This window comes from Salarias fasciatus, chromosome 5 (genome assembly GCF_902148845.1).
Source record: "Salarias fasciatus chromosome 5, fSalaFa1.1, whole genome shotgun sequence".
Taxonomy (NCBI): domain Eukaryota; kingdom Metazoa; phylum Chordata; class Actinopteri; order Blenniiformes; family Blenniidae; genus Salarias; species Salarias fasciatus.
In genome coordinates this window covers 9,567,755-9,587,768 of record NC_043749.1, presented here as the reverse complement: position 1 = coordinate 9,587,768, position 20,014 = coordinate 9,567,755, and positions in this window count along the sequence as shown.

Genomic DNA, 20,014 nt, shown 5'->3' with positions numbered 1-20,014 from the left:
ATGTTGGTTTTCAAGCTTGCTTCCCCATCACAAGCCATCTTACTGGATTTATGTACAGCAGTCCTCCATTCGTCCATTTATTCATCTGTGTTCTATACAGCTAAAGGTGCATTACATGATATACTGTATATGTCATTGGTAAACCAAGCGGTCTTGAAGGTTTGTTTGTATTACAGCATTCTGAGAGATAAAATGCTACATTTTCATGACAGAATTTTGCATGTAATAATGTGAATATCCACCATTAATTGATTTACACTCAGTGCATTGGAGCTCATCTATCCTCAGACACGAGGCCATATTAAAATGCTTCCTCTATTCTGAATATGTGCATAGTTTGTCAAAATGTCAAGAAATATCAAGATTCTACTTCAGTGTAAGAACTTTTATAACTCGATGTTGTTTTTAATGAACATCACTCGCACCAGACGATCTGTGGCAGCCACCAGAGGCACAGAGAATGTGCCAAATGGCTGAAACTGCAGGACACCATAAACACACACATCTAAAAATGTGCTCTCGTTCTCTGTGTTGGAATCACCCGATCTCCCCCAACTCCGACCTTTTATGTGTTTTCACATGTACTGTATGCATGCAAAATGGTTTTTTCGACAGTCTGTCATCCATATGTATGATATAAAGTGATTCATCATACATAATCTGTTGCTGCCTGCAGTGCATCATCAAAGGATCGAGTCTCGCTCATGCTCCCCACATAGTAGGTAATGCTGGCCTCATGTCATTAAATCTCAAAATCCTGTCCGTAACAAATCCACTATATGATTTCCATTCCTTTTCGAAAACATTGTGTTTGCCACTCAGCATTTAGCCCGAATCTGTCTGTGTAAGAGCTCAGAAGATCAAATACTGACAATAATGGACCATGTCTGTTCTGCAAGGGAGGAATCAGACATTAAAGACTCCTCAAACTAGAAACATCTTGCAAATGAAGGAACATGTTCCCTCCATGATCTTTTTGTAGACTCTGACTGGACGTCAAGTCGGTAATTGTGTGTGAAGTGTTTGCGGCTTGGTGAGATCACATCACTTTGCAGAGTATTTCTGATTCCGGAGAGCTGTTTATGGGAACGTCCCATTTCTCTGAAACTTCCAACTCGCTGCAGGAAGTGAGGATTGACACGCAGTATTGATTATTTTCATATGTGAAGCTCTCATGGCAGACCTGCTGAGCAGTTCCACATGTTTTGGTCAGTCCTTCTCTGTCCTGATGTATTTTCCTGAGAACCACAGAGCTGAGGGGCTTTAACCTCAGAAGGCCACTGCTGGGTCCGGCGTCGGAGGCAGGTGCTAAATTCACAACAGCCCCTGGAGGACTCTAGAGGGACAAATAAAGTCTCCAAGCTGAGGTGCAAATATGTAATATGCACGTACAGTTTGTTGTCTTTAGAATAAACTAATAGAGACATTCAGTCACATGTTATTAATATGTTGTTGATATGCTCTTTAAAAAAAATTAGCATGTCTCTTCTGATGTATACAAGTGTTCAGGTGTAATTTTGACATTTTTCTAACCAGTGGTTGTGTCATGTGATTTTTATCACTATTTATTGTGATGAGGATCAGTGGAAATCGTCACCATTAAGTAGGAGCATGAGATGGACGCTGCTACTCCTTGTTGATGGGATTGATGAGAACTAAATACGATGAGACGAAGTGAAGATGTTCAGTGAGACCGCTGCATATTGGGGGGCGGGGGGGAAGGGGCGCTCACCAAGACAACCTTTAGTGGTTAATTGTCAACTCTACTTGCTTGTGTAAGCAAAGCTGTTGACACAGTGGTGTTTTGGGAAAGCGGTGTATGAAAACAGTCCCTGCTGGCGGGCCATGGGAAAAAGAGAGACCCACACATGCGGCTGAGTCAGACCACTGCAGACACAGAGAATGTTGTTTCAGGTGAAGCTTAGCACAACAGGTGTGTGAGTGTGTGTGTGTGTTCAGGACAGTGTGACATTTGATTCTCACCAAATCAACTAACGATAGACAACCACAAGTTCTAATTTTAAAGGATCTTCGGATGCAATAAAAAGTCCAGCAGCAGGTTTCTGCTGTGGCTCTCCTGTGAGTAAACAGGGGTGTTAATTCTGTTGGGAGCAACAGACAATTACACAACAGACAAGCTTCATTAAAATACCACTGAGTCACCACAAGTGTATGTAAATGTCATCTGTCAGCTATCCCCACCCCTCTTTTCCAGTATCTGTCTCATTTACAGCCTCGTCTTTGTCCCCTGGGAACGTTTCTGTCCGACCGCCTGCCTCTGCTTTGCCTCCTCTGATCTCTCAGCACTCCCCTTCCCCTCACTTCCTTATTTTTTTCCCTCCTCTAAATACCTTGGGTCTTCTTTTCATCAACTCCTCTTGCCACTCTTCTCTTTTTTTGCCCGAACCATTTATCCCAGCTGAACTCACTGCTTTAGTTTTTTTTCTTCTCATCTCTACTCCCCTTGCTTTTCTCTTCCTCCGCATTCAGCTTTTCTTTTTCTTTTTTTCCTCTTCCTTCAGCCCAGAAGCAGCTGTGGGGATGTGGCCGTTGTGAGTGTAGCTAATCTCTGTGATTTATTAACTTGTATTTAGAACTGAAAAAAAAGGATAAAGATTAATTTTGTGTCTCTTTCTTTGAACCCTCAAGCCACTTAGCATTGCAGCAACTTTCTCTCTTTTTATTACGTTTGTCTGGTTGAACACAATTTCTGTTTTATTGAGGAGCTTCTGCTGACGTAAAGCTGTGTTTACAGTAGCGCCGTTCAGTTGAGCTTGCATCTTGCGTCCTTGGGTTTGAGGCTGTGGGCGCAGCAGATGTTTTGGCTAACCACAAAAACACACCACAGCCACACAGAGGTGGGGTGACTGCTGAAAGGGAACAGTCCAGCATCCACCAGGACCAAGACATTTTATGTTGCTGAACAAAGAAACATAACCAAATTTATGAAGAAGATATATGTATTCAGAGAAGAGGAGGATTATTTATTACTATTTCTCTTTTGCTTAGGCCAATGCGTACTTTGCAGAACCCCAGTGAGACCACCAGTATTTGTATAAAGATCAAAGTTCCCATTCACACACTGCAACACACATTTAGATGCAGTTTGAAAACTTAGACACATGTGCATTAAGTCTAATAATATATATGTATATATATATATATATATATATATATATATATACACACACACACACACACACACACACACACACACACACACACACACACATATATATATATATATATATATATATATATATATATATATATATATATATATATATATATATATATATATATATATATATACATATATATATATATATATACTTTTTTGTGTGTGTGTGTGTGTTAAATACACCAGTGAGACTGAGTTCCTTGTATTCTCTTGTATGGGTTCCTGAATATGTTGCAGTTCACATATCTCACCGCCAGGTGTCACAGTTTGTCGATGATCTGTTGTGTTTGTAACTGGAGAATCCCAGATGAAAACTATCTTGCCTCCCTAAACTAGACCACTAAAAAGAAAGCCGTGTCGACTCTTTGCACTCAGTTTGGCCTCCACATATCATCCCTGCACTTCAAAGAGCTTTCAATTGAGAAAGTACAGGAGCGCCCGCTCCTTAAAAGGACACAATGATCCTCACAAGCAAGCCTGAACCAAAAAACAGCTAATGATAAGTGTTTCTCCCTCACAAGCAGGTGAAGGCATTCATTTCCACTGACAGGATAAATTGATCCAGATGGCTCGGGGACCCCACTTTAACAGCGTTCTGACCCTGTCCTCACTTCTTTCTAAGGTATTAGCAGCAGACCAGGAAACGTCCGCCTGGCAGAGCTGTGCACGTCACAGGCAAGTGTAGTTCAAGATCTTCACGTGTGTCTTCAGAAAAAGATTTGTTTTGTGTGTGTGTGTGTGTGTGTGTGTGTGTGTGTGTGTGTGTGTGTGTGTGTGTGTGTGTGTGTGTGGGGACATGCAGGTCTGCAGCTGTGTAAGCAGTCCACTTGACATTCACATTAGGGGCATTAAGTCTCTGAACCGAGCAACAGGTAAAGCTTCTTTGCTCAATATTCTTTAGGCTGCATGAAAATGTTGCTCATGCAGAAGAGTTACAGTAATTCACCAGTTATTTTAATCTCATCACAATGAGCCAACAAAAAACTCAAAATGCAGCTTCTTCCTGGATGAAACCATGAAAAATAGAATAACGGGCGTAAGAAAATGATGCATTCTTCTATTGAATCTTGAATAATGTAATTGTTTCAAACACCATAAGTGAAGTTAGAAGATCTCAAGCTCCACAGTCTGTATTTGAAAAGACTAAAACATGTTTTAAGAGACGAGTCAGACTACTAACCTGAGAGAACAGTGTGATTTTGTTCCTCGGTGGATTCGCTGACACACCCATCTGTCTGAGCTCGTGTTTGCTCAGGATTGTCAGGCTTTCCATTCAAGCACATCCTAAAAAGCTTTTCTGTTGGATAGAAGGCCTTGTGCATTTAGAATGAATAGAAGGACAGAATGTTGTTCATACATGCTCAGAATGGTTTATATTTGTCCTGGAAGGTTTTTGAATTATGTTCTCTGATGTTGAGTTTAGATATGTTAGTTTAATTATAGAACTGACATGCTTTTGTTTGGCATTGAGCTTTTTTTGCAGTTAAATGTCAATTCATTTTGTGCCAAAACATAAATATAGGGAAGTTTTTAATTTTAACAGCAGTCACCTCGTTTCCACATCGTAACAACTTAATTGTGAGTGTCACTTATTAGAAAAGCACTAAAATAAAACCCTGCGGTCTGTAGAGGCAGCTGACCCTGGAGGAGGCCACAGGAAGCTCAGAGGTCATGACCTTTGATTGCCGTGACTCAACATATCCCACAAGCCTTGAAAGAAAATAACAGACACACACACTCGTACACATACATCAATGTCAGTGATCAACAGGTGGGATTTGTCAGCGGACATTCCTGAGCCGGACGGTGTGTGTAACGACCCTGTTTGTGTTTAGCCGACAGGCGAGCAGGTAGGAAATGTGAATTTAAATATACGGATGGATACTGTGTCATCTTTAAAAAAATGTTGACATACTTAGTCTGTCTTTGTCTGAAAGTCCTGCTTTGGTTTCTTTCTGCCTCAGTCGCATTTCATTTACGCCATATTTCACAGTGTTCGGAAGCTTTAAATAACACAGCATGTGAAAATTTTAAAGTTCCAGACTCACAAAACCAAAAGAAAAAAAAATCAAAGACTTTTCCACTGGAAAACTGAAAAGATCTGAAGCCCGCACACCGACAAATGAGCCAGGATGAGCTTCAAAGCCTAGTGTTTGAAAAAGCATTCCCCACACTCAAACTAGAAAACGCTTCAGCTTGAGCAAAGGCTGCCAGATTGAAACCTTAAATTGACCTTAAATTAGGAACAATGTGTTTAGCACTTTAGGATCAACAAACTCACCAGTTTTGGTATTTGATACTATAATCAGAACAGAAAACTAATAGTTTTTCATTACAACTCTAATTATGTGCTAAAGAAATGTCACCCTGTAATATTGAAAGTCTTAATATTACATAATCCTCTTCCCCTTGAAGCTATTAATTTACAGTTTCTCTCCTCTTGCTGTTTTATTGCTCTTAAATAGGTACAAAAAAAGGCTTAATTTCTTCAAAACTGCAGATATATTGTAACCCCAACAGCACCTTCCCTCTGAGATGGGCATGAATTATTAACTCTCCCCTCAGGACTAAAAGCAGAGTGAAGAGGGTCTTCATCAGCGCAGACAGACCCCCCAGGCACAGAGTTTTGTACAGCCACACTGTTGTGCTACAGACCTAAAGGCAAACCCCAAACTTCCTCTGGCTGCTCTGAACTGTCATTAAAACACAAACCCAAATCACCACTCATTATTTTTTTCCCATTTTTAAATGACTGTAGCTTCAGTTCTGTCAATGATTAATATCTTATAGTTAAAAAGGCAAAGTCTTTTTTTCAACATACCTTGTGATACGTTCGTCCAACCTTTAAATGACAGGCATCCTTCTGCTTAGTAGAGATGAAGGGAGGTTTGAAACACTGGAGAACAAGCTGTAACAACAGCCATGCCCAATGCAACAGGTGTATCCCTGGAGGAAGGGTGGAGGCACAAAGAAAGAAGGAGGGCTCAAAGCAGAGAGAGGAGTTTATTTAGGGCGGATGAGGCCTTCATGCTACAACAAGCCTCATTTTGTTGTGTTTCCTCTCAATGAAAATAAAAAAGTCGTTGTAAATACACATCAGAAATATTCCAAAACATGGCACAAACTGCGGTCCGTGTAACTTCAGAAACAAAGTGCCGCTGCCCCGGTTGTGGAGTCCACAGAGAACTCGCTGGCCTTCATACGAGATCAGCTGCTGGTGGAGTTTTCTGGAGGTAACCTCTTTTGAGTAAATATAGCCGCGTACCATCTCATGAACAGCCCGACCCTGTTCTCACTGCACGCGGCTCGCCCGCCTTCCGCCCGCCACAGAGAAATGGATCCCTGAATTTGGGTCAAGCGGCCCCGGGAGTTACGAGGCTGTCTCCTTCAGACTGCAGCATCACGGCGCCGATTGAAGTGAGACCGTCTGCGGCGCTAATTGTGATCACCAGCTCTCTTTTTTACCTCGGGCTCACGCGGTTTGATATAACCATATTGAAATCAAATCAAAGACGGCGCCGTGTGTGTCTGGTGATGATGATGATGAATGCTGCACTGGAACAGTTAGTGGAGAACACACAAGCCTGCGCTCATCGCTCAGTACATTTATCAGGCTGCACCGTTATGGCACACAATTCATATACGACTTATTTCTCTGCTTTTATGTTTTGTCTTGTTTGTTTTTTTAACACCTTGCCCATTCATTTCACAATTATAAATATATATATATATATAATTTCAGCAGGATCTCAGTGAAGGTCATTGTTGGTTAGTCTTCAAACATCAGGTTGTAAGGCTCACATGCGGTCCATAATTAGGTTCACTTCTTTGCACCTTTAATTACTTCTGTCAGATTATTTCCCACGGCCTTGAGGCGCACGTCTCCACTAAGCATTACATTCGGGCTGAGGTGGGGTGCTTATACCCCAAAAAGTGCTGATTTTGTTAGCATTATCCAGACAGAGTAACTGACTCTGGGGATCTGTCAATATGTCATTAAACATTTTTAATTCAGACGACAATTCTGAAACTATGATATTGTCTTCTTGCAAATATGTAATTTAAATTCACTAAATGAAATGTTTACAGTGAAATACAATCTTGCATTTTATCTGTATGTGTTTTTACATGTATGAATCTACATGCACACATTATCTCAATTTTGAGGAGAGACCACATTCTTCTATTCGGTGAAATGTGTCTTCATCGACAGACTCATCTATGTGTGGAAGTACACAGTAAAGCAGATGCTTTGCAGTGTGCAGCGCACAGAGCCCTCCTCTTCCCAGACAGTCTCAGCATGAATAAGCCTCCTCCTATAGAAATGATGTTATCTCCAGCTCCCGCTGCGTTGCTCATGCAGAGATGTGGGCCGGTTCGAGTCTCGGCAATAATCCTCCCATCTAAAGAAGTCTTTAATTATTGACAGTGGTTCAGAGACAGTGCACAGACCTGATGTCCTTATTTTAGCCTGCGGCCATTTCCGTTCACAGCTGTGACACCACGAGACAACAGCACAAACACATGAAAATGAAATTATCCTTGAAAAAAATTGTAATACTCCCATTAACAGATAAGTATTCAGAAGAATGTTTTTTCTTGTAGGATCATAAAGTGCTAAGATGAGGGAACATCTTGAGTGTCGTTTTATTGCCTTTTCACGCAGCTTTTAGTTCCACAAGGTGACTTCTCCCTGCATTTAAAAAGCAGAGTAAACAACTTGCTGCAAAATGAGGCGCTTCCATAATAATAAAACTGTTCTTAGGTAAATTTTTGTTATTATCAAGCTTTTTGCTGCTTAAAATTGCAGGTTGGTCCTGCCGAGCTTAAAGACCTACAACACCCTCAACACTTAATCCTTCATTCTTAATGAGAAAACCCTTCAAGACGAGCGTCAGATTAGTAATCCCTCTTACGGAACACACTGGCATGCAGTGGGTATCGAGTTCACCGGACTAGCAGCTGCAAGCTAACGAAGCAGCCCTCCGTTATTACCGCAAAATGTTTTTCTTTGCATAATCCCAACAAGTGCACTTTTCTAATGAGAGTAACAACATCTTTTTTTAAGTCTTGCAGCTTTCCTCCCAGTTTGCATTTTGCAGGTGGCCAGCCGCTGCTTGTTATCACAGCAAAGCTGATGACAATCCTGAGCTCACAGCTAAATTTTCTCTTTCACTTTACCTTTATGCTCCCGAGGCGAACTTGCTCCGGGCGATCCAGCCACTTGCAGCCACGCCGCTGATGAAAGGCCGCGATATGCAGAGCCGACTGTGAGGATGTGGCTTCAAAACTGCACATGTAACACAAACGGAAAGACTAATGAGACGGGTTTTGATCTGCCACAGAAGCTGCAGGTCCTACACCAAAGTGAGCTGTTGGGGGGGTGTGCAGCATTTCATTTGTTTGCGCTGCTTTTCAGATCCTATCAATGAGACGTGCAGTGGTTGCTTTCCCCACACACGAATGCTGTCCTCGGTAGAAATACTCCTCATCTTTGGGCTGATTTTGACTTCAAAGATGTGTATTTTTGGCAAATGTGACTCATTTCCCCCCCCTTCAGCTCTGGTGCATATATTCCAACAGGCATGTTTTTTGAAGTGAGAATACTTTTATCTGAATCCCAGGTTTTACCACGCTAAGGATAAACAAAATATTGTTCCGCGGCTAGCAAATATATTGGTGACGATGTGTTTATCACACACATGATTACAGTTTACTGTACATCGAAATCTCAGCTTACTTTGGCTCTTCCTAAAATGTCCTAATAGGATTTTAAAACCTGTCGGTAAAAACCCTGTTTGACCTTTGGAAAACATCTCTTGAGAAATTATTGCTGTTTTCAAGGAGGCCAACTACCCGCCGTACCTGGGTGCTATTAAAACTCTCCCCTCGAGCCAAATCAATACTGTTGGGGTAATTTGTGCTGCATAAGGAAAAGTAGATAATCAATCAGTTGATCTCCTGATACCAAACACATACAAATTATCCGCGAGAAAACAAGCTTACCAGCACGAGCACTCTTTCCTTCATGCGGGCATCATTTCAAATAAGAATTTTACAGCTTAATAACTAATTTAACATCCACAACTATGAGTAAAACCGCATGAGAGCCTCCTGAGATGATAAAAATCAAACAATGTTTTAAAATGAATATGTATGAATGGAGAGTTCTTCGAATGTGTGAAGTACACGGAACCAGAGAAATGAAAGAAATAGAATTAAAAGCAGGTTCATGCAGCAATCAACTTGAAAATGCCACTCACCTGAAAGCAAGGCACTGCTAATGATAACAAGTCTGCAACCTCAAGTAACCCCGTCTGTCTGCATTTACATCAGAAGAACTGTTACTGTGATTGTACTAGAGGAAGCATTGTGCAGTATCGAAGGTCATTTATTGGTAGAAAATAAATGTAAAATTCACTGAGGATCCGGTTCTGTCTCCTGGGTTTAAATACCGTCCCTCAAGAACAACTTGTTGTATTGCGTTGTTTTTAAATGGACAAATAATAACCATTTCCCCCCCTCCCCATTTCATTGTGTTCATTTTTATTTCTTTTCTTGGTGGCAGCTGCGACTCAGTCGCAAACTTGATCCCCCATTTCACTCCGTCCACATGTTGCAGTAACCTCATTGATCGAATTCAGACCCAGTCTGAATGGAACAATGTACAGAAATTAACAACGTAAAGGGCTTTGAGGCTACTGGAGCAGTGGAAAAATTGAATAACTGAAGTCAAGTTTTTTTTTTTTTCCTCTTGTCTTTTACTGCTTGGCAAGCACTGGATGAAACACTCCAAACTCCCAAATAAATACAACATTTTTTTAAATCTTCCGAATTAAAAATCTGTTACAATATTTAAAAAAGAAAAAGAACAAAGAAAATAAATACCTATACACAGTCATCAGTCATACACAGTGGGAATAAACCCTTGTGTCGCTGCAAAGGTTGTGCATGCATGAGCAATAGCAACCTCTAGTGGATTGCAAGGTCTGAATTAAGGGTGGCTTGGTTGGAACATGGGACCCTCAGGCTGTGTGTGTGTGTGTGTGTGTGTGTGTGTGTGTGTGTGTGAGAGAGAGAGAGAGCGAGAGAGAGAGAGAGAGAGAGATAGTGAGAGAGAGCGGGAGCATTGGGGGTGTACCGACATCAATATTGTGAAGTCTGCTCATACTGTAAAAGTGTGGGTGTGTGCCTGCAGAGTCAGAAACTTGTTAAACACAGAATTGTAGCTGCAAGCAAAAGACACTGCATGTGTAGGTGCGCGCACGTGAGTGAGCGTGTGTCTGTGTGTGAGAGGGCTAAAAGTATTGAGCTTGTCTCAGTGTGTGACTGAATGCAATTTGAATGTGTTTGATTTCAAGTTGCACTCATCAAAGAGAGGAAGTTTTTGTTTGATGTGAAGGAAAGAAGGCTGCGTGGTTTTGCAGGATCGCAGACACCTACAGTACAAACCATCAGAACATAACCATCGAGTTTCAGTTGTAGGAGGAAGGAGGGGAAAAAAAGTTTTTCTGAGACCTCTTTAGCACATGCAGTGTTAACAACTGCTCCTGTTCACATGCAGTTTTCAACATGTGATCTGCTTCAAAGTGTAAATGTTCTTTATGTCACGTGTGCGTTCGATCATTACACCTCAGCTACAGAAAACCGGCGTCAGCCGGATCGTTCGGTCCACGCTGACTCCCAGCTGTGAGGCGGTGTGGAGGGACGAGTGACAACCTGAGATTTTCCCTCCATCAGAAGTCTGCTTCTGCTTTTCATCTTTTATTTAGTATCTCTCAAGAAGGAGAGTGAGAAAGAAAAAAGAGAGGGCATGTGCACAGCAAGCCCTGGCAATGCAGTTTTATCAACACAGTATTATATGTTTGATATTAAAATTCACATTTAAGATTCAGGTTTCAGCTGGAACACTGTGGATGTGAACAAATGTGCAGAGACATACATCTGGAATTATTCATGAAACTGAAAGAATATTGGTTCATTATTGACCTTTGTTTTTGTGTTTGAGCATTGAGTAGAATAACCAGATAATGATTTTTGGAGTCATGGCTCAGGCTTGTACCTTTTTACCACAAATATCCTCAAACAAATTAAATAATACAATTAAATGATGAAGGGAAAAAAACCCACCAATGACAAAAGCAATGGTGCACAGAGGGATACTATCATCACGCTTTGTGTAAGAGTATTCAGGTTAATGCTTGATCACTCAGGTGTGACACTTTCCAACGAGGTTGAGTAGGCACTAATGCTGCAGTAAAGCCATGTAAAAGCCAAGTGCAGAAAGCACAAGCAATGCTTTTAACAAAGTCCCAGGGTTCATAGTTTGATTTGTTGCCAAAAAGGCAAAGGAAAAAAAAAAAAGAAAAGGGACTTTGTGAAACCTCACTCTATGCTCGGCCAGATAAATGACTGCTCTGTGTAACTATGTCTCAAGATCATGCAGATTTATGATGGCGGTGTGTTCATGTGGATGTAATCTTCACATGTCATCTTAAAATGACAGAGTGCAGATGACCTAATGAGAAGAAAAAACATAGAATCACATGAATAATTTAGTGTCTGGCTAGCATGGGGCTAAATACAGATACCAAGTCATCAATATCTGCCCCTCTTAATTAGACAAAACCATGGATGATCGAAAGCTAATTGTAGGAAATGATCTTCACAGACACATTCTCACCTCTCAAGGTAATGAAAAAGATCTCTATTTTTCCGGCTACACAAATATCCCCTTTGGTTAAATTAGCTTTGCTGTAAGGACTGTACACTTATCTCTGAAAATGACGCACATGCATATTCTACTATATTATTAAATAAATAAATCCCATGTCCTTCAGCTAATGGTTTGCTTGTAACATCAACACAGTGAGCAGACTGGTTATGTGTCGCAGAAAGTGAATAACGCCAAGAAAAACCTCGATAGTCTCAGTGTTTTTATAAGTGGTCTGGAAATTAAAATAGACATAAGATCATTCATGTCAAACAAGAATTGATTTACAAAAATGCCTCTCAATTATGCAAATAGTACGGATTTATGAATAGTTAGTTCTAGTGGACGTTTCCTTACACAAATCAGTGGTGGGCGCAGTCCGCTAATCAGCTAACCGCTAATTAGTGAAGCTACCATTTTCATTAGAGGATTAGCTGTTCAGCTAACTTTGAAAAACATTAGCGGACTAATTAGCTTCCACTAAATTTACTCATTAGCGTAGTGGTAGCTCTGGGAACCAATGTAGGCTAACTCTAGTTTCCGAGGGTACTTGAACGCCTCTCGTGTGTGCTTCCGTTACTGTGCAAAGTAATGAAAAGTCTCTTCTCTGCAGTTAAAAAAACGCCGAAAATAGTTTTGAAAAAACATGGATTTTGTAATGCATATAACTCCCGATCCGTTTGTCTGATTGAAATGATTCAAAATCTGTTAGAAAGCCCCGAAACTCAAGATTCCGGGGGTATTTGAACGACTCGCGTATGTGCTTGCGTCATGGCGCGACGTCAACAAATGTCGCACGTGCGCATTTGACGCGCCGGCTCGTCAATGGAGTCCTGAGTGCTAACTCGTCAGTTTAATGAGTCCATAGACAGAGTCTACAAGTCAATCATATAATAAAAGTTTGCGGTTAGCGGTTATTGTTAGCTTCAGCTAAATCTTTTAGCAGTTTATCGGTTTAGCGTTATCGAAGCTAACTTTTCAGTTAGCGGAAGAACGGTTATCGAAGCTAACTTTTTTGGTTAGCTGTGCCCACCACTGACACAAATTAGATATGAGCTGATATGAATTTTGAATGTTCAAGTAACATCTGTTCAGGCTTAGTGGATTTTTACTCAAGCAATAGTAAAAATATCGATTAAAGCAGACTGTCCTCCTCAGTATCAAGCAAAGAAGGCCAAGGCTTATCTACTGTTAACAAAGTCAACTTCCAAGTGTACTGTACCCAACGTGGCGTCATCTCCAGCGACCTGCGACCCCGCACGTGGAGCAAGTGGAATATGAGATGGATCAATAGACGGAATCAACTTAAGAAACACCAACAATAACCCAAAATTTATTTCGAACTAAAATATAAAAATATTGCGAGGTTAGGAATGACATGAGCCAAGACCTGGGTTTCCTTTCAGCACTGCCTTTTAAAAGTACATCCGGCTGTAAAATGAATCAAAAATAGTTATTGCTCTCTGATTTTTCTCCAGCTGATGTGATTAAAATACAGAGAAAAATCAAAGAAAACAACAGCTGATTTTTTTTTCCAGAAAAGCGTTGTAAACAAGTCACAAGGCAGTTTGTCAGTAATGTTCCACAGCCGATGAATTAAGACTGTCAAAAATGGTCAGTCCCAACATGATGAAGAGTGTACAAGAGGGTACATGTACCAAGTAAATACAGTATATCCTACAGTAACTACCCGCTGAATTATATTCTGCTGAAAAAAGATGGCACTTTGACGTTCCTTGTGTTGTGATCAATTAATATTAACACCACGCGTGACATGAGGTATTGAAATGAGGTTTTCACATGCATTACAACCTGTTTACTTGATAAACTGAGGCTCAGCACCTCCTTGCAACACGATTGTAAATGTTTTAAGTCATAATGCACACTGTGCATTAAACAGATATTGCATATTCATGACCCAGATGCATATCTGTCAGATGAACTCCTCAGCCCGTCTGAACAGATCAACTTCCACATTTGTGCCTGTCTTAAAACTCCCCATTATTTTACTGTTAATGCTGCTTTCTGGCTCAAACTGGGTTTAGCTCAGCTGAAGTCGATGTACATTTGGGAAACCTTTTGGGAGTCGTCCGTTTTCTACATCTTGTAAAAACAAAGGACGCCTGAGGAGGGATGTGAGGATGAAGACTCGGGAAGCAGCACACACATGTAACTTCCAACTTTATGAAGGCACAAAGGCTTGTCAGACACCTTAAGATTGTTCTTTCTGGTATCTTTACTAAAAAAATGCTAAATTAATACAATATGTTTGAAAAGATGCATAACATTTCTATAAAGTTAAGACTTAATAAGACTGTCAAAGTTTTTCAGAATGATTAAGTTTGTTATAATTTTACAAGCTGGTCTCTTTAAGCTGAACTGAATTCTACAAAGGCATGTTACTTTAAATTTAAGTGAGAAATATGTTTGTTTAATGACAAAGGGTGTGATTTTACACGCAAGTGTTGCATGATTTATTTGAAAGTGTTGCTCACCTTCACGTCCTGTGGTTCTGCTGTACATTAAACAATCAGCAGTGTCGCCAGTGTGGTATTTCACTCAAGTATAAAAACACTGCATGAATGCACCCAGTGTGCCTTGTAGGCCTGAATAATATATCAATGCACCAGTGCAGAACAGATGCAAAGGCAAGTATTTATAATGCATTCAGAGAGTCAACTGGCAGCTGGTGTTGATTTTTCCCAGCAGAAACTCGACTGCAATTATAGAATTAATGTGGATTTTTTTTTTTTTTAAATCTATGCATTCATTCCAAACTGTAAAAGCGTCTTTTTGAAGCTTCCGCTTTGACTTTAGATACTTGAGCTCTTCACACAGGATCTTCAGGCTGACATATGCCACGGCCACAATTAGTTAATGGCCACCGTGCCAGACAGAATTGTCCTCATCTGGTCAAAAATCCTTTCAGTAATCTTCCCTTAAACCACAGCTAATCCCGCACACGCCTGGCTGCTACTGACAAACAATGCTGACAACAGTGTTAATGAAGAGATGTTTCTTGTTACTTTCATTTGAGGGGCTGAAATAACATCCAGGCTTTGTTAGCTTTGCACTTCACCTCTCATGTTAATCATCCAGACTCTACCTTTGTCAGAAAGCTGCTTCTGCTCCCATTTGGCTGATTTCATTCTTATCCCTCCATCTCTGAATGTCCACGCTAGCATTAAGGAACCATCTGTGGCTGTATTTCATTGGCCGCTGGCTCAAGGCTCTTCGTTTTTAAATAGAAGCAGCAGAAGAATCAGATTCAAACAGAGCCTGACCGGGTTTGAAAATGTCACAGTGTATGGAAAGAAGGATTTTTGATTAAACGCTCCAAAAACTGAATGCAAATCCAACATGGAGAGTATAAGGATCTTTTCTGTGATGAGACTACTTTTGAAAAGTTTTTTTGGAAAGCCTACAGTCATGTATGTATATCCATAATATTTAAGACACTCTCCGGCTCTACCACAACAACAAAGAGTTTTTGGGAGGTGAAGTGGTCAGTTATTGTCACCCTTAACAAATTCATTCAAGAAACTTTGCTAGTTTACAAACATCCATCTAGATCATGGATGGACAGCTCATTGTTTTTAAAGGAAAACGACTACGATGAGGGTCATAGCCATGAGTTTTGGTAGATTCTGCTTCATAAAAATCCATGCATACATTTAAATATGAAGCGATGTGTTACAAGGCTTTGATAAGTTTTCGTTCGTGCTCTGCATCAATGAAGTTGTTTTGTTTCAGAACAGTATAATAGAACCACCAGTTCTATACATGTGATCATATGCAGCTTGGGACACATGTGGCATCAAAACTGAACCAAACTCTTCAGGCATCTTTGAGAAGACAGTTTGGTCTCAGACTATGAAGATATGGAAGAAATGGAATTGTCAGTGTTTTCAGGATTACATCCTGATATCTCTCTGCACTGAGAGGTGCCGATCAGACTCTCCACTGTCTGTTTTCCTGGAGGCTCAGGAAGCCCCAAAGCAAGAGTCTGTCACAACAGCAGAGAAGAGCAGTTTTAGCTCTGGCAACACAGATTTGGAGAATTCCTCAAGGCTGCTGCTCACACACTCATTTCTCTTGCTCATTCCACAAATTGTTGGTGCCTCATATGGGGTCATTCAAAAGGGGTTTTTGTAATGGTATAAAATATTTTATTTCCTGGTTCAGTTAATTAATATTGGTATAATAAATTTGTAGATATAATGTGTCAATTTGTCTCCATTTGTGTTGTCTTATTATGGAAGGATCTTTACTAAATGTGAACTACAGACAAGCAGAAAATAACTTGTCGCAGCTGCTGGCGACTCCAGTGGGTCATGACAAATATTTTTGATGGACGACCCAATGTCGACTTTGACATGAGGCCACCTGGATCAAATTGCAAATGTACACATATACATGGACAATGTATCATCATGAGTTTATGCTGCATGTTGATTTACGACTGTTTTACTTTGCTGTTCACAAGTGACTGGATGGACTTCAGAAAATCACCAGGTAAGCGGTTAGCAAAATGTGGGGCCTTCTTCTCCTCGGAGTCTCCTGAGAACTCAGCATAATGAAAAGACTTTGGGTCAAATGAAGGCCGTTTCCTAGCATGAGTATTTTTTTTAAATTTTGCACGTTAACTTTTTATTAAAAGAGGTCTGAACTATTACGCATTTTATTGAGCCACCCATTTTATGGGGACCTTTTCAAAATAGGAAATAAACTTTATCGCAATTTATTCATGAGAAGTAAATACCTTATTTCTGTGTTTTCATCCACTTAAATGCTTTTTTAAAGAATATTGGATATGTTCTTCGGAGAGGAGATTTTTCAGGCAAGGAATGCACTCATTGATACGACGCTATTATGAGATTTAACGGAACTAGTGTGTTTGTGTGTGCGTGTGTGTGTGTGTGTGCGCGCTGAAGTGGAGGAGGATGACGAGTCAAGGACAGACTAGAGTAAGAATAAAACTGCGGTCATGAAGTAACTCATCACTGTTTGAAGAGCCCCGTCCCTGGAGCCGTCCCTGTGTTTTGCGTGTGTGTCTGAAATTCTTCATGTTTTTGGCAACGTGTTTCTCAATTCTGGTGCACTTGTATCGACTTGGCAATGCTCGAATGAAGACCTTCCACATGTGCCAAGACTGGAGTGCGTGCTGGTGTCAAGTCGAGTCACACGTCACGCTCCTCGGCAGAGGTTGACGCGGTGGGTCTGCTGATGGAAATAGAACGAGAGACACAAGCCTGAGAGCCGTAAAGAGAAATAAACCAGTCTGTTTTGATGAGTGAGAGGCAGCACATTTTTCTGACATTTCTTCCGCTGACATTTACAGTCTGACTAAAAGAGAGGAGAATACAGACAGAAGGAAATGAAAGAAAGAAAAAAAAACAGCGTCGCAAATTAGGCCCTCGTCTCACGATAACTTGGGTATTCACTCGACTTTCACACGGGAAATAATTGGTGTGACCTCTGAGAGTCTAACGAAGATCAATTATCAGTGTTTTTGTGTCAGAGCCGGCTTGTTACAGTCTGATAGAAGCAAAGGTCAGTGAGGTGGTTGATTGTGCAGGTAGAACTTATTCAATGAGGGATGGTATAATAGGCCGCGTGGCGTGTCTGTGCTGTGTGAAATTCATACATTTCAACAGAGTCTTGCACGCGTGCTTTTATTAAAAAAGAAACCGGGAGAAATTTGCAGATTGCGGTGGTACGGAGAGTCATTTAAAGATGTTCAGACACAGCTGGAAGATGAATCGTGCAATATGTTCCAGTGAAATATGAGGCAGGAAGTTTGCAGGAGACGCCTCAGCATGAGCAAAATGGACTACATTAAAGATGCGGTGGGGTTTTCATTTCCACGACGGCTGGCGTGAAACTGGTCCAGAGTGCAGCGCAATGTAAAAGTACGTATCATCTAATCTTTGGTTTGTTTTCATTGGTTTTGACTGAAAATGCGAACGGCTTACCCCGGGCTTTATTGTGATGATGCACTGTATCACTGCCGTTACCTTAACTCTACAAATGCTATTTCTTGAGAGCGTATTACAATGATTCCCTGAGCACTCTCATCTGATTGCACAAGGATAAAAGTTCACTGATCTTTTAAAATCGGCACACGACAATGTGGTTTTGATTGCTAAAAGCCGAGCCCGGTTCCGTCATATACCGATGCAGTAAAAGCTTTACTGGCTATTATCAACCAGCAGCTTCTCCCAGTGGTCTTTGCACTCCCTGGTGTTCCGGGCGCTGGTGTCACGCCTCGTTTTTCGACAATCACACCAAAGGCCGGAGGTAATGACTGGAAACCTGGCTAAAACCAGAAACCAGCGCAGCGCCATCCTGCTGCGACCTCCTTTCAGACCCCGAGCTCTGAAAAACTCTGCCATTGTATCAGCGGAGGCCTCTGCAAAGTGTTCAATCCGCAATTAGTTTTTCTGTAATTAATTCTGAATACGCTGATGGTGTAGCGTTTCACACAGTCCAGTTTGCTGCTGAAACAAAATGTGCTTCATGCAACCGGCTGGATTTGAACAGCTCAGTTTGAACAGCCCTGATTGTTGGAACAGGAGGCAAAATAGTTACAAAAGCAATCATCACCTGGGTGAACTGCACAATTGCAGGATGTCCGTGTTCCTGAAAATAAAAGCATTTATCTCTCGCTGCTGGTTGTTCCGTCCACAGCTGTCGTTCAAACTGAAATAACTGAAGAAGAAGCTTCAAACTTTGTGGTGGCCTGAGAATCTATTTGACAGCACCAACATCAGGTGATAACTTTAATTTGGTGATCTGGTAACCTCTGGCATTCGCTCCACTGACCTCTGTTCCGCCCTGTTTTGTGATTAAGTAAGCATCAACATTGCAACACTTTAAAGAGGGCTAACATGAAATATACTCTGAACCTACACGCAGCTGAAAAGCCTCTCATGTGAAATATCATGGATTAGGTTTGTTAAACTTAAAAAAAAATGAGACAACATGATTGCAGAGCTAAAGTCAGATATTGGTGCAATTAAACTGGATTTGGATAAGACAACTACAGCGTGTGGTGATCAGTTCAAAGAGAATACGATGACAGTTTGCTGTAATAACGGAGGTTATAGTAGACAGTGTGAACATCCTAATGAAGAACAAATGTGACTCATTTCTCTTAAACAAAAGATTCAATGCGGAATCTTTATACTAAAACAGAGTTAAAATATGCTTTGAAAGCTCTGACACTCAAAACAGCACCAGCCTCAGTCTTTTGTTTAGCATTTTTCCAGTCAGAATGAGTCACATTAATAGATTTTTCATGGATTTACAGAGTCACATATGTACACAAGGCAGTAAGCGTGCTTCCTTCAGCCAGAAAATACTGATTTACCATGTTTAAGAAGTGGAGCACCTGAGGTGATAATGAAACAAATGAGCAGACAGAAATTTTTAGAAGGCGTTTGTATCACATTTGAGAGGTGTTGACAGGGAAATATATAGCACCGCAATCCCAGTTGGCTGAACGCTTACATACAGTAACGGTGCGAGTTGTACCTCACACATGCTGTAAAATTATATAGCAGACTGTGAATGTTTATTTTTTGCAGTGAGAAATATGACAACATGACAGTTTTTTTTTAGATTATTGTGCAGACATGCATGGGGGGACTCTTTCAGTGTTTCATGTTAGCTTTGCATTGCATTCTGGGCTCCATGAGGAGCCATTGTAGTATAAAAAAACTGTTTTCCTGTTTCCAAAGGGCTGCAATGTATTCATGCAGAAATAAATCAAATTGTGATGTTGTACTGTTTGACTAGTGGAACAAAAATGCTTCGCTATATGATTTTTTGCAAAATTACTACGAACCGCTTACAACTCAAATAATAAGATAAGAAATAAATCAATCAGGTTGTATCATTCCCACCAATTCCACATTTCTGAGTACATGTTGTCTTAACCGGAGGAAGCTCTCAAAATCAATTACCCAAGACCAAAAAGCTGTGCAACTGACACCAGCTGCCGATTCAGACGGTAACATTTCGGTGGACATAAGTATGTGTGTCTCGATGCTGCTCTCTTTCTGTTGACTTACGTTAAAAATTCACCACTGAGTGAGTTAAAATTAGGTGACGCCAGA